Source organism: Suncus etruscus (assembly GCF_024139225.1).
Source record: "Suncus etruscus isolate mSunEtr1 chromosome 15 unlocalized genomic scaffold, mSunEtr1.pri.cur SUPER_15_unloc_9, whole genome shotgun sequence".
NCBI lineage: Eukaryota > Metazoa > Chordata > Mammalia > Eulipotyphla > Soricidae > Suncus > Suncus etruscus.
In genome coordinates, this window is record NW_026060303.1 from 37752 (window position 1) to 44309 (window position 6558).

At 44.1% G+C, this 6558-nt stretch overlaps 1 pseudogene; it reads right to left on the minus strand.

Moving 5' to 3' along the window:
- Window positions 1-4373: 4373 nt before the first annotated feature.
- LOC126000504 (uncharacterized) lies at window positions 4374-4502 on the minus strand (annotated as a pseudogene).
- Window positions 4503-6558: the final 2056 nt, after the last annotated feature.

The following is a 6558-nucleotide window of genomic DNA, read 5'->3' on the forward strand; positions in this document are numbered from 1 at the left end:
TTTTCATGGGGCAACACCCTATGATGTTCAACATAACTCCTGACTCTGTTCTCCATACCTTTGGGCTTGAGAAACCCTACAGAACGTGAAGCCAGTGGTTTGCAAGGCCAATACCAACCATTTTGTATGAGGTGCTCAGATCATCAGATATCATTTTCATATCTGTAAAACAGTTTCAATATCAGTGAAAAAATCCACACTTCTTATGGATGTTTCTCTCCAGAATGGATTTCTTATGCTTTTGAAGGTTTGAGCAAAAAGTGTCAGCCTTACCACACTCTAGACTTGAATAGCACTCTTCTCTTGTATGAACATTCATGTGTATAGTAATGTTTGAGAACTAAGTGAAGACCTTTCCACACTCCTGACATGTATAAGACTTAACTCCTGTTTGAATTTAATTGTACAAATTAAGTTTTGAGGATTTAATGAAGGACATTCCGTACTTCTGGCATGAGTAAGTCTTCTTACCAGTATGAATCGGTAATGTACTGCCCAGAAACAGTTGAGGTTTGAGTGAAGTCTTTTTCACACTCACCTAACATGAGTAAGGTTTCTCTCCAGTATAAATATTCATGTGTCTAACAAGGTGTGAGCAATGAGCAAATGCCTCCCCGCATTCCTGATATGAATAATGTGTTTTGAGAGTTATTGAAGGCTTTGCTACAGTCCAAGTAAGGCTAACGGCTTCTCTCCATGAATGTTTATGTGTCTAAGAAGCCTTGGGATTGGGTAAATGCCTTTCCACACTCCTGCCATGAATTAGGCTTCTATCCTTTGTGAATTTTCTTGTTTCTTTTTTTGTTGGTTTTTGGGTCACACCTGGCAGCGCTCAGGGGTTACTCCTGGCTCTATGCTCAGAAATCGCATCTGGAAGGCTCAAGGAACCATATCAGATGCTGGGATTCGAACCACCAACCTTCTGCATGAAAGGCAAATGCCCTACATCCATGCTATCACTTCAGCCGATTTTGTGAATTTTCATGTCTGTGTGTTAAGGTAAGAGGATCAGGCAAATGCCTTTCCACAGTCCAGATATCAATAAGGCCTCTGTCCTCTATGAACTTTCATGTGTTTGTTAAGGTCTGAGGATCGAGCAAATGCCTTTCCACACTCCTGACATGAATAAGGGTTCTCTCCTGTATGAATTTTCATGTGATCAGAAAGGCTTGAGGATTGAGAAAATGCCTTTCCACACTCCTGACATGAATAAGGCTTCTCTCCTGTATGAATTTTCATGTGTTTGTTAAGGTCTGAGGATCGAGCAAATGCCTTTCCACACTCCTGACATGAAAAAGGCTTCTCTCCTGTATGAATTTTCATGTGATCAGAAAGGCTTGAGGATTGAGAAAATGCCTTTCCACACTCCTGACATAAATAAGGCTTCTCTCCTGTATGAATTTTCATGTGATCACAAAGGTTTGAGGATCGAGCAAATGCCTTTCCACACTCCTGACATAAATAAGGCTTCTCTCCTGTATGAATTTTCATGTGATCAGAAAGGTATGAGTTTCGAGTAAATACCTTTCCACACTCCTGACATGAATAAGGCTTCTCTCCTGTATGAATTTTCATGTGTCTACTAAGAGTTGAGTATTGACCAAATGCCTTTCCACATTCCTGACATGAATAAGGCTTCTCTCCTGTATGAATTTTCAAGTGTCTGCTAAGCTTTGAGGAATGAGAAAATGCCTTTCCACACTCCTGACACATAGAAGACTTCTCTCCTATATGAATTTTCATGTGTTCAGTGTGGGACAAAGAGTAAGTGAAGGCCTTGCCATACTCGGGACATACATGACATTTGCTTCCTGTCCAGACTTCCTTTGGATCATTCCGGTGTGACAGTTGTCTCAGACTGAATCCACCTCGCTTACCATCAGAAGGATCCTGTATAACAGGGGTATATAAGGGCACATCACAGTGTTGAGCACATGAAAAGTCCCCCTCACATTGCTTATACATGGTGGGGTACACTCCATGGAAAATATACTTGTGAGTATCTTGATATGAGGGAGTTAGAGCAAACACTGGTGGCTTCTTGGTTTGAAGTGATCCAACTGCGGAGTTCTGTGTCCAGTTACTGGGCAAAGAATCAGGAGCACTGTGTCCAAAAGACTGGGTCGCCATAGTACGGACGCTCTCTTCAATCTGATCCCCCATTGAATAGATGACCCCTGAGCTCTCATTCCCATCACGATAAGGGCAGGTCAGTTCCCTTGAGACTGGGGCCAACAGCACAGGATCATTCACAACCCAGCATGGCGTGCCTCTTCCCTATGGAACAGCACAGGGTTAATTCAGCAACCTTTGAGTCTCCATGTTCAAAACCCCCCTCATATGTGATCCCCGTCACAGAAAAACAATTTGCTACATGTGGATGTCTCTGGAAAGTGGTAGACATCCAGCCAAGACATGGGCTTAGGGAGGTAAAACATAGTCTGAGCAGAGGAACAAAAACCATGATTTCTGAACCCTATATAAACAAACAAAGCACATCCTCACTTGGGGCTTGCTAGGATCTAAGAGCATATAACTCAAGGCCAGGTGGGATCTTCTGCACAACAGAAAGGAAGCGGCAGATCAGAATGTTAAATACCTCAGTAGGGCCAGAGCAGTAGTATAGCAAGGAGAGTCCAGTTTGGAATTAAGCCCTGATATCAAAAATGGGCCCATTCCAAAGGAACTCCCCAAATATCACAGGTGTTGATCCAAAACATAAGAAAAAGTCTCACAATAGTCATATTCCTCCCAATCAATGAGCTCAATATCATTTTTTAAATTATTTTTTCTACTATGGGCCTCCCACCAGGCAGTGCTCTTGTTTACTCTGGCTGTGTGCTCCCTTATCATATATGGTGAGGCTCGGGGACCATGTACAGAGGTGAATGAGATCCAGGTTTCGATTTCTACTCACAATCCAGTTGAAACACTTGATCTAATATTATATCAAATCAAAATCACTGTATCTCTTCCCTCCTGAAACCATTTCCCACACAAATCACAAAGTTTCTTTGCTCTGAAAAGCAATAATAAGACCTTTAGGGTAGACAAATCATTCAATTGAGTTTGGCACTCATGAGATTAATGGGATACTTCTCTTCACAATGGGCTCTGGATGCTCCCACCATTGCAGAGACCACAGATGAGGTAAAAGGGCTGGATCAATGGGCCCCACTGTATAAGTCCCATGTGTTTGTGCACTGAGCTATCCCACCACCACAATAAGAATATGATTTGGAATTTGCAAATCTTACCATCTCATTCCTGTTTGGAGATCTCATTCTAAAAGGAAAGTGTAGAATGGAGGAATTCTGAACTGGTGCTCTGCATACTAAAAACAAACCTGGTATGAAATGTAAGACACTGTTCAGTGGGGCCCGGAGAGATAGCACAGCAGCGTTTGCCTTGCAAGCGGCCGATCCAGGACCAAAGGTGGTTGGTTCGAATCCCGGTGTCCAATATGGTCCCCCGTGCCTGCCAGGAGCTATTTCTGAGCAGACAGCCAGAAGTAAACCCTGAGCACCATGGACGGGGTGTGGCCCAAAAACCAAAAAAAAAAAAGACACTGTTCAGTAACCAGAGCAATACAAAATGGGGAGACCATTTGCCTTGCATGCAACTGATTCAGGTTGGATCACTGACATCCCATATGCCCCTCTCTAAATTGGAATAACTTCTGGTGTGTTTCTTTCTTTTTTTTTGTTTTTGTTTTTGTTTGGTTTTTGGGTCACACCCAGCAGCACTCCTGGCTCTATGCTCAGAAATTGCTCCTGGCAGGCTCGGGGAATCATATGGGATGCCAGGATTTGAACCATCGTCCTTCTGCATGCAAAGCGAATGCCCTACCTCCATTCTAACTCTCTGGCCCTAAAATAATTTCTGAGCACAAGGATAGTAGTAACACCTGAGCACTGTCAGGGCTGACCCAAAATCCACACAAATATTTAACTGAATGAAAACTGTTTAAAGAGGCAATATTATCACAATATTACGGGATCACTCAGCAATGGTTTAAACATACAGATAAAAATATATTCCCCCCCAAAAAATTTGGGGGTGGAGTGGTGGTACACGGGGTAAGCCTTGCGTGTCCTAGCCTAGGACAGACTGTGTTTCAATCCCCCGGCGTCCCATACTGTCCCCCAAACCAGTAGCGATTTCTGAGCGCATAGCCAGGAGTAACCCCTGAGATGCACCGGATGTAACCCAAAAACATATATATATTTCTGAGTGGGCAAGAGAAAAGAGACAGCAAAGAAGGTGTTTACTTGCATGTGGCTGACCTGGCATTAAATCCTGACATTCTATATGATTGTCGTAGCCTGCTGCTAGGAATAATTTCTTTTCTCTTCTTTTCTTTGCTTTTCTTTTTAATTTATGCAGTCAAGTTTCCCACATTTGGGGAAATCGCATTGGTCAGCACATCCGGAGTGCATTGGATAAGCCTCCCTGGGGAAACCACCTTCGTGATCATGGTATCTCCTCTGCCAGGTAAGTTTAGGAATAAATTCTGATCACAGAGCCATAGTAACACTCAAGTCTACGGGTGTGGACCAAAACAACACTAAAAGAATGTGTTGAATAAATCCTGGCTGAATAAACAGCAGAGTATAACTGTATATTTTTTCAGATAATAAATCAGCTTATAGAATAAGAAAGAGGTTAAGAGGGTCAAAATGAGGAACTTAAAGATGTCCACATTAGGGTTGTGCTGGGCTCAACTGTGGATAAAATATATACATCAAAGATATATTTTTAGGGGTGCTGGACATAGCACAGTGGTAGGGTATTTGCCTTGCATGTATTGATCTAGACAGTATAGGTATATTCACCCCCACACTAGGGCCAAAGTGATAGCAAGCGGTAGGGTGTCTGCCTTCCATGCGTACAACACCAGACAGACCCCGGTTCGATTTCCAGCATCCCATATGGTTCCCCAAGGCTGCCAAGTGATGTCTGAGTACAGAGCCAAGAGTTCCCACTGAGTGTGATCCAGACAACCTCCAAAATAGGAAAAAAAGATATATTCTAGTGCTTTCTAGTGCGAGAGTGACATGGGAAAGACTGGGTGGGATTCACCTTGCAAGTGGATGAACCTAGTTCAGTTTCTGGCATCACATCTATCCACAAAGTACTGCAGGGGTAATATATGAGAATAGAGCTAAGAATAATCCTTGAAAATCACTGCAATGCTCCCAAAAGAAAAACAAAACAAATCTCAGTATTCCTAAGAGGTGGAGGAGTGGACCCAGGTTTGATCACAGCCATCACAGTTGGTTCTCTGAGTGCACCAGAATTGGCTGAGAAGCACAGGGCCAGGAGAGACCACTGAGTACAACCACTAAGGCAGTATCAAAAATAAAGAAAAAAAGGGGCTGGAGAGACAACAGCGGATGGGCATTTGCCTTGCAAGCATCCAACCCAGGACAAACGGTGGTTCAAATCATGGCACCCCATATAGTCTCCCGTGCATTCCAGGAGTGGTTTCTGAGCAGAGAGCCAGGAGTGACCCCTGAGCCCTGCCGTGTGTGACCCAAAAATAAACAAACAAAAAAGAGAGAGAAAAAATTGGGGGGAATCACTAAAAATGATCCAAAGGCAAAAAGAAGATTGTGGACACATAGAACACAAGGGCGTCCCCTTGTTGCCCCTGAGAAGAGAACCCCAACATCGGATTGTATAATTAGCACAAGAGTATAGAAAGTGGTTGAGGATCCAGAACCACAAATACTGACAGCCAGGAAACCAGAAAGAGCAAAGTCAAGAAAGCCCAGCTCCAGTACATAGTGGGCCTTAGCATCAAGAGCTGTGAACTGGAGCAGGAGAGGTCATGCACCCCTGATCCAGGAGACCAACACACACTACTCAGCACCCACATTTCACATGTGCCCAGGACACTACCACACTCCTCCACAGGGTCTGACTCTTGGCTCATCTCACACTCACCTTCAAACACACCTCTCTGCAGCTTGCCAAGGGCTCCTTCTTCCAACCAGGAGATTAGCGCAGGCTTCACCCTGCACTGTCCTGCCCAGAGGAAACATTCATGGTTAGAGACAGGGAAGAGGACAGCAGCCTCCCTCCCCTTGTGTATGAGTCTGGGTCCCTAATGGAAGTAGCCAAATCCAGGAGCAGATGAAGAACAGAACCTTTGCTTTCTGTCTGAATGTTGGCTATCACACAGATGAGAACAGGTTCAATAAAAATGTCCACTTAGGGGGCTGGATAATACTGCCAGAGAGCAATAATACAACTCTGCGCTCACAATGGGCCAATGTGCACCCATCATGACAAGCTCTGTAGTTCCCTGAGCTACTCCTAAAGTGAGCACTGACTGCTGTGCCAGAGGTAACTGCAAACACTGCCAGGATGAAAGACTCCATAATGTCTTGAAATTAAGGGCTGGGGCTGCGAAATAATACAGCGGGTAGAGCTTTTGTCTTGTGATGTGTTGAACAGGGTTAGATCCATGGCATCCCATATGGTCCCCTAAGCCATTCAGAAGCGATTTCTGAGCTCAGAGACAGAAGTAATCCCTGACCACCACTGGATGTG